Source organism: Oryzias latipes, chromosome 6 (genome assembly GCF_053564925.1).
Source record: "Oryzias latipes strain Hd-rR chromosome 6, Olatipes_Hd-rR_3.1".
Taxonomy (NCBI): domain Eukaryota; kingdom Metazoa; phylum Chordata; class Actinopteri; order Beloniformes; family Adrianichthyidae; genus Oryzias; species Oryzias latipes.
The window spans coordinates 2,640,270-2,649,649 of record NC_136242.1 but is presented as its reverse complement, the minus strand read 5'-3'; the positions used below and the strand labels follow the sequence as shown (position 1 = coordinate 2,649,649).

The 9,380-nt window shown below is 39.7% G+C and overlaps 1 long non-coding RNA gene across 3 annotated transcripts; it reads right to left on the bottom strand.

Annotated features, from left to right (window-relative positions):
* Positions 1–6,267: 6,267 nt before the first annotated feature.
* On the bottom strand, positions 6,268–8,916 carry LOC111947501 (uncharacterized). Of its 3 annotated transcripts, none has more exons than XR_002873361.2 (4): positions 8,619–8,916; positions 7,442–7,509; positions 7,079–7,132; positions 6,268–7,001 (listed from the first exon to the last, which is right to left on the bottom strand). It is a non-coding gene; the product is annotated as an uncharacterized LOC111947501 (long non-coding RNA). The 3 variants fall into 3 exon arrangements; XR_002873360.2 differs by lacking the exon at positions 8,619–8,916 and adding an exon at positions 8,344–8,531; XR_013656558.1 differs by lacking the exon at positions 8,619–8,916 and adding an exon at positions 8,344–8,538 and having other exon boundaries at positions 7,079–7,509.
* Positions 8,917–9,380: the final 464 nt, after the last annotated feature.

The following is a 9,380-nucleotide window of genomic DNA, read 5'->3' as shown; positions in this document are numbered from 1 at the left end:
GATATTTTTCCTGAGTCTGCAGCCATTAAAAGGTCATTCATAAAGCAGCAGCTTCCATTGACGTGTTCTCCCTACCATGACAAAGGTGGATAAAGGTGGAAAGATTTCATGTAATCCATGGACACCAGTGAAGATCACAAATCATTGAAGAAAAAAGGTTCAGAGCTCTGTCTAGTGGGTCTAGATGACCCAACTCCCAATGTTAAAGTGCCTAGGATAGCACAAGGGTTTACAAAGAGATTTTGTTTTTGGTCTTACTTTTTGGCAAGGATAATTTGCCAGATTAAAACTTCTCTCTGGGTAGGTAAAAGATTTTTGTGCTGAAAGGACATTATCCTACAAAAATGCTGAGCTGAAACTCAAGCTTTTACGCCAGGGAATTCAGTGAATGATATCTGGATAATATGCTCGAACAAATAGAATCACGTTGTGTTTCCTGCATTCAGAGAGATTACTGGGGCTGTCTCAGAGAATTCCTTGTTCACGTTCCGGCAGCCAGGATGCAAAGAAATCTTGTGTAAAAGTTAGGCCTTTGTCAATGCCACAAAGGCTAATCGTTTCACTTGATTAACACAGAAAAATTCCTTGAACACTTGCTAAGGAAATGATTAAGTGGATAAGCTATGCGACTATTATGGCAAGTGATTGCCAAAGGTACTTATTACAAAGGTTTAGGGAATTCTGGGTTGAAACATTCTAGTCTTCTATGTTAGAACATAGATGTAAAATAGTTCAGTTCCAGAATGACCAAAACAACCTTTAGTAGGGGTGTGACTCTTCATTTTAGCGATGTCTTTGTCCTAAACTACAACCAGTGTGACAGAAATTCCTGCTACTGAACAGTGCAGCTAAAGTTTTCCAGATTCATTGGATTTCTTCCAGATCATCAAGTGTAAATTAAATATGTGTCCAAACAAACAAGAATGAATGTCAAATCCATTCACTTGTTAGTTTCCTAAAGTTCACCACTGTTGTTTTTCCACATCAAAGAATCCAAAGGGAACATTCTTAGAACATTCTAGCACACTGTATGGTCACACGTCTTTGCTAAATTCAAAGTGTTCCCACACATTGGACTGGAATGATGGACTGATCTGTTTTTGCTGACATCACATGTGTGTCTCTTGTGATGCACTTCGCCGTTTTTTATGTTATAGCAAAATAAACCTACTGTGTCTTAATCCAAATGGTATTTTCCAAAACTGATGTAATCAATTTATTTTATCTTGAAACAATTTTATAATGGCATAGGTTGATTTGATTAACAACTTGCCTTAGACAGATCAATCTGGTTGGATCGTATAAGTTGAAATCAAATAATCAATTAAGTTAATTAATCGTTACACCTTTATTTATTATTTTAAAAAAAGAGATGTGTTTTAAACACATTTAATTTGCTAAGCACATAGTTTGGTTTCCAAGCCTGAGGAAGGGTTTTAACCTCTTTTCATCGGCTTAATGGAGGAAAATAGATTCTGTGGGAATTTTTTGAAGCTCACGGTAACTCTGGCTAGGAAAGCAACTCTGGTCTTCTTACACTCTTTTCCTATGAGTAACTGTGAAGATCCTGCAGCCATAATAACCTCACTAACTCAGTGCCCTCCTGCTCCCCCTGTCTATTCAGTGGGATACAATTCAACCCTACCCCAGGGTTTCCTTGTGTAGGTGTGCTAAGAACAGCGTGGGACAATTTGTTGCTCCACAGTGCAACCTGTGTCCTGCAAGAAGCCAAATAATGATTTTAACTGCCCATCCAAAAGATTGATCTTCCTAATCCTTCCCACCTTTCTTCCAACAGAAAGGTCCAGACTAATTTATGGCAAAGCTGACGATGGGCACACTGCCTCTCTGAATGAATGATCTGGCCCCTAGCAAAGTAGGCAATTTCCTCTTAATGTAGTGCTGTAAACATTTATCATCATGAAGAGCTGACAGCATATTGACACAGACTGTCCAATGCTCTTTTTCATCTGTTGGATTTTTTAAATCTTTTAATCAGTAATGCAGCCATCAGTCATTACCAACCACACTCTTGTTTATTTTCCCACTTTATTCAACAATATGTGTTCAATGGGATAACACGAAAAAGAGACATTTTAATATAGAACTCAACTCTCAATATCAGTACAAATTAAAAGACCAGCTTTAACACATCAGGTCTGCAATGCTACTTTTTTTTCAAATTTATAGGACATTGTCAATTACATGTGCTGCATTTGTCCTGTTTATGCTCAAAATTAAGAGTAAAAATGATCCACAGACTTAACTCCAATATGTAATTACACGACCAGAGATAAACTAAAAGTCCCTCTTCGGGTTTTATACCAGTCTGAAATTGTCAGACCAATTTAAAAAAGGGTTTTATTATTTAAAATCTGCGAAAGCGGCCATCTTCATGGAACAGGGTGGTTCAGGTTTAGAATCCAAAACATGTGTAACCGGAACACTTCGGTGTTGTTTTGAAGAAAATAAAGGACGTTTAGACACAGCAGCACTCTTGGAGACCACCTCCATTTATTGCAGATTTGACAATTTTCCGAAACAGAAATCACAGTTAGCTTCTTGTCCTAGCACCTACATGAGGTTGACAGGCAGAAGGAGATCAACTAATTCTTATATGAAAATAATACGACAACATTTTTATAGTTTTTTCATTCTTCCATAACAGAAATCAAATAATAACAGGTTTGGGCTTAACTGAGATCAAATGAGGATTCATATTGCTAACGTGACAGGACACCCACCGCTTCCACCGGACAGTGAAACAGAAAGGGGGGAGGGAAAGCTAGCTCCAAACGTATAAAGGAAAAACCAGCAAAGAAGAAAAACTTAAGGAGGGGCTACAAACCCAACAAGGAACACAGGGGGGAAAGAAACTTAGGGACAGGAGAGGGGGGCATCTTGAGAGGAGCACAGTTATGCTCCTCTCAACTTTTGGAGTTCCCGTGAGGCTCGTGCAGTCCCGGGAAGTTGTGAAAATGGAATGTACCATTTCTCTGCATGTGGTAAGTGTTTTGAAAAGTATTTGTACTTACCTTGACAAAGCTGCATGGACGCTTTGTGCACGGCATACCTAAGTGCCTGTAGGATGCCAGTAGGGTGCCAAGAAAATTTAGGCTTTGGTTGTTTAATTAATTCAATTCAATTCAATTCAATTGTATTTGTATAGCCCAAAATCACAACAACAGTCGTCTCGATGGGCTTCGAAGTAAAACATGAAATCAAAAGGATCACGAATACAAAGAGTTCAATAGAAAAATACTAAAATGAACTAACAAACTGACTAAGCTATACTGGCATCCCTGCCCTTAGACCCCCCTTCGCGGTAAGGAAAAACTCCCAAAAAAAACGGATTCCGGAAAAAACGAAGAAACCTCAGGGGTGCCCACATGAAGGAGGGATCCTCCCCCAGGACGGACAGGCAATTTACCAGAAATCTTAGAGAAGAATTAACTTATCTAAATCTACAACTACATATATAAAAGTCCAGCAGACGAGCTTCATCCAGCCGTGGTTGTGGGGACAGTCAAAGGCGCGAGTCGAGCCGGAGGCAGGAACCACAGCCAGGTGTAGGAGCGGGAGCAAAGGCGAGGTAAACGGTCAGGAACTGGAGCACGGATGAGCCAACTGGAGTCTGGAAGCACTCCCACTCCCCAGGAGGGGAGAGGAAAAGAGGGACAATACATGAATCGCACTGCACCAAACAGAGGCATGGAGAACTAAATGATAAATTATGATCAACAATAGAGGAGAGGAAGGGTAGAAGTAAAAAAAGGAAAGAGGACAGAACCCCAGTGTACCATAGTTACCCCAGCTTCAACTTCTAGCAGCCTTTTAAAAGAAATAGTTATTATTAAGTTTAATTTAAACAAACTAACATTAAGTTAAATAATCTCTGAATACTAACTAGTCTGACAATAAGCCTGTCCAAAGAGGAATGTTTTCAGTCTAGCTTTGAATGTAGAAACTGAGTCGGCCTCTCTTACATGAGCTGGGAGTTTATTCCATAAGACAGGGGCTTGGTGGCTAAACGCTCTACCTCCAACCGTACTTTTACTAATTCTGGGAACCACAATCAGTCCTGTATTTTGCGAGCGAAGTGTTCTCATTGGATGGTAAGGGACTATGAGGTCCTTAACATAGGACGGGGCCATTCCATGTAAGGCCTTATAGGTTAACAGGAGGATCTTGAACTTGATTCTAGAATCAACTGGGAGCCAATGGAGTGAAACTAACACAGGAGTGATGTGATCTCTTCTGCTGGTTCCAGCTAACAATCTAGCTGCTGCGTTCTGAACAAGCTGGAGACTTCTTAAGGAACTCTTAGGACACGCTGCTAACAAGGAGTTACAGTAATCCAGCCTCGACGTAACAAATGCATGGATGAGTTTTTCAGCATCACTCTTAGAAAGTATATTTCTGATCTTAGCAATATTCCGCAGGTGAAAAAAGGCAGTTCTACACGCCTGAGATATGTGAGCCTTAAATGATAAATCCTGGTCAAATAAAACCCCAAGGTTTCTAACTGTGGAATTGGGGGCTATACTTATGACATCCAGGGAGACTATCTGAGCAGACAGAGCATCTCTGAGGTTTTTAGGACCAAGTATAATGACCTCAGTTTTTTCTGGGTTCAAGAGGAGGTCATTAATTGTCATCCAGGTCTTGATGTCACTGATGCAGGCGTTCAGTTTCTCTATCTGGTCATTCTGGTCAGGCTTCATGGATAAATACAACTGCGTATCGTCGGCATAACAATGAAAATTAATGCTGTGTTTCCTGATTATGTTTCCTAGGGGTAGCATATAAAGCGTAAACAGGATCGGTCCCAAGACTGAGCCCTGTGGGACTCCATAGTTGACTCGAGTGCACTGAGAGGACTGTCCATTTACATTAACGAACTGATACCTATCGGACAGATAGGATTTAAACCACTGGAGAGCAGATCCTCTGATCCCTATGTCCTGCTCTAATCTATGGAGTAAAATACTGTGGTCGATAGTGTCAAAGGCTGCACTGAGGTCCAACAGGACCAGAATAGAAAGTAGTCCCTTTTCTGAGGCCAATAGCAAGTCATTAGAGACTCTAACTAGTGCAGTTTCCGTACTGTGGTGAGGTCTAAACCCCGACTGAAAGTCTTCAAAGTGGCTGTTGTCCTGTAGGTGGCAGTAAAGCTGCTTAACTACAACTCTTTCTAGGATTTTAGAAATAAAGGGCAGGTTTGATATCGGTCTATAGTTGGCCAAGATGCTAGGATCCAAACTGGGCTTTTTCAGAAGAGGTTTAACAACTGCATATTTAAAAGACTGTGGCACGTAACCCGTTTCCAGAGAGGCATTTATCATTGTTAATATGGGATCATTAATTAAGGGAAAAGTTTCTTTAAAAAGTCTAGTGGGAATTGGGTCTAACAGACACGTTGAGGATTTGGAGGACGTAATAATTGATGTTATTTCCGCTTGATCCACAGCAGTGAAGCAGTCTAATGTTACAGAGGTTTCTATGGATGCCTCCATTTCTACCGCTTCAGCCTGTTCTGGGCTGATAGTAGGCATAACTTGATTTAACTTATGTCTAATATTTGAGATTTTACTGTCGAAAAATGTAAGAAAATCATCAGAGCTGAGAGAAACAGGAACAAGTGGCTCTACTGAGCTCTGACTGCGAGTTAATTTAGCTATAGTGCTAAAAAGAAATCTTGGATTGTTTCCATTCTCTGATATTAAGGTTGAATAGTACTGGCTTCTAGCTCTACGCAGAGCTTTTTTATAATTTAATAGGCTATGTTTCCAGATATCCAGAGACTGCTCTAAACCGGAGCGGCGCCATTCTCTTTCCAACTTACGGGTTTCTTGTTTAAGAGAACGAGTTTCAGCGTTAAACCACGGTGCTACACTGAAAAAAAAGACCTGTTGGATTGACATAAAAAAATCATGGACATCGGTTGCGCGCAAAAAAATCATGTTGAACCAATATAATTATTGCACATAATAAAATCATGTTCTACCGTAATGAATGCTTCTTTGTTTCTGCACCTAATAATTTTACATAAACAAACAAGATTTTATTATGTCATTTACCATAATTTTTTCAAACATTTAAAACACTATTATTTGTTTGAAATTACCTACATAGTTCATTTAATTTATAAATTATTTTAAAAACATTTAAATTGAAAAATAAAATTGCAATTGCAGATTATTATTTAAAGCAAATACTTTCTTGTGCATTATGACAATCCAATGAACATATGACACTGAACACAAATTTCAGATTTAACTTTTTTATTATCTAAACTTGAAAAATATGTTTACAGTGTAGCAAAAAATGACAAATCAAAATAAATTGGGCTTGCTATTTTTATTAAACAGAAGATAACAGAGCCAAAGCAAACAGCTGGAATCCCTTCTTAGGAAAAAGTTAAACTATTTAAAGGTCATTTTATTCAAAGAGTCGGATCTTTAAGCCTGAAACCTTAGACACCACTTTGCCTTACAACTCTAATACAGTTTTTTTTTTGATTACCTCAAAGGTGTGTGACGGAATGTCCAAGGGAGAGAACCCAAGAGCAGGAAGAACGACCCAAATCCAATAGTTCACTCGAAGGGGCTTTAATGCCAGAGAACCATAACACCAGAGCGTAGAACGAAGACGCTCCGACACAGAAACAAGATCAGACACTGCATAAATAGACAAACCAATCAACATAATACAGAACACCTGTGACCAGCGGGAGAGCTCAAGAAGGGAAGGGCCTCCAGGAGATCATAGCAGGAGCAAAGTCACGGCCCCATGACAAGGTGTTTCTGAGATGAGGATGGTTATCAGATTTGTGCTGTAAATAAGGCCAAAAAAGCCTTGGCAACTGCCACTCAGACACTTGGTGGGTCGACCACCACAGCCTGGGAGATGTGGACCACGAGAATGTCCTCTTCCTCACCACTGCCAGTTCCCACCGTGGTGTCCTCGATTGCCTCCTGGATTGCTGCATGGTCTTCATTCTAAAGAACACAGAAGATATTTGTGTGCACAGTTCACATTTGAAGTTTAGTTAAAGCGTCTAGATTACACAACTCACCTGTACTTTGAATAAACCCCTGAACTTGCTTATATTGGCGAGAAGTTCAGCAGTCTGAAATACAAAGAGTCAAAAAATTTTAAATTCACATGAAAACTTTGGAAAAATACAATTCTTACCCTTGGCTCATCAATAAATGTTATAGTTACTGTGTTAACAAAATCATTATATCCTTAGTGTCATGTTAACAGAGGTAGTGGGATAACTGATCAACCATCAATTTCATTATTTATTATGTATGTATCTTTCTGCATAAAAGGTGCGTGTAAAGAGTAGGGCTGGCAATCTTGATTACCTCAGGATTCGATGACAATCCAGGAGACAATAATTCCAATAATATATAGTAAATGCATGGTGACCCACCTGACTCAGTGAAGACTGGACCCCAGCATGATCAGGGAGGAGCAGTTGGAAGTGTTGTGTGATGAGCTCTGTAATCAGGACAGAGGTTTATTAGTTAAATTTCAAATATATAGAGAAAGTGAGACTTCCACAGCTTTGTTGTATCATTTTAATCACTAAACATGCATTGGTTTGAAATCAATAGCTGCAAAAATATTCTGAAGAAATTAGACCAGAAAGAACATTAGACAGCTCCTCCCCCCACAGGATTCAAACCAGGCTTATGAGAACCCGCGAATTTTAAAATGGAAACTGCAAAACTAAACTAGCAGATCGGGCGTAGATAATCCCCCCCACCCATAAAGGATTCCCATATGAATTTATCACAAATGGGAGGAATATGTGAAGTAGGATTACAGACATTATTATAAGGCTGTAAACTTTTCACTACACATTATACACTTGTTCCAAAAGGACATGAATATTTTCACTCCATTAAACTCTCAAAGCTAAAATAAAAATATGTTCAGCATCATAGAATGAAAACAAAGCTCTGATTGAAACCAAAGATCTATGTAAACTGGACACACCAAACGCATTCTGTGCACGAGACGCGCACGGAGAATGATTGACAGCTGACTGAAACAGAAGTGCGGTGCTGTTTGCTGGTCAAATAATGCTGTCCTTAAACTAGCTCATGGTGGAACGGTATGGAAAAACTAAATAATGACAATAGTAATGATAGCTTTTCACATTTTCCTTCAATTTCGGTCTCCACAACGCAGAATATAGCAAAAAGAAATCCACTTAGTGACGATGAAAATTCCCCTGGCAGAGTTTCTGCCTGTGGAAAAAAAAACGCCGTGCCCGCCAGCGCCCACTGCCCTCTGTCAAAAGCGAATTCCTACGGCATAACTACTCACCACTCTTCCCCGTACATCATTTGAAATCACCGCGTTTACAGCTGAATCTGCCTGCGACGTGAAAGTACAATTTACCGCGCACACACACCTCCCCCCTACCTGCCGTCAGAGGGCTGCGGCCGGCAGGGACAAAAGTGGCGCGCAGAGCCTTAACTTTGATAACTACGACAAAAGTGGATTACAAAGCTCTTCCCCGTGGAAAAAAAAAATAACACTAATGATACATTTACGCCTTCCACTTTCTTAAATTAATTTGTTAGAGTAAATTAACTTACCTTTTTTAAGTTCCTCCAGCCAGCAGGTGCTTGTAGCTTCTCTAAAATGGCTGACTGCAAAGTTTCTCCTCCTGGAATGCTTCTTCACCGATGGGGTTTACTTATCCAAAATTAAGGGGCAAAGGATCAAGCATAACTATTTCATGTTTTGTCAACATGATTTAAATATATAAAAGTAACACAGCAAGAAATGATGTGTGATTTTCAAGATTATATTCTGTTTCGAAGGTAAACATAATTTGTTCATATTAAACAAACATGTTTACTATTTGTAAATTGAACAACCCCACTTTTCCCGTTTTTTCAGTGTACTCGGTTTTGTCTGACGAACTTAGGTTTCAAGGGGGCAACAACATCGAGTGTATTCCTGAGGGCTTGTAAGGCATCATTAACAAACTGGTCATTTATATTAGGACTGATACTATGGGAGCTGGTCTCAGAGTATTTTCTCAGAATATCACTAAGTACTGGTTGAACTGTGAGTTTAAACTCAGACACAGAACGGTCAGATAAGGTTCTTCTAAGCTGTTTCTTATTCGCTGGGACAGAAGGATGTTCCAGTGTAAACTGGAAGGTAATCATAAAGTGATCAGAAATGATGGGGTTAAGAGGAAGGACACTCAGCTGGCTGATCTCTATCCCATGGGTTAGAACAAGGTCCAGGGTGTGCTTATGACAGTGAGTGGGTTCATTCACACTTTGGGTGAAACCAACATCATCTAATAAAGCTGCAAAAGCCTTTCCTAGACAGTCACTGGGGTC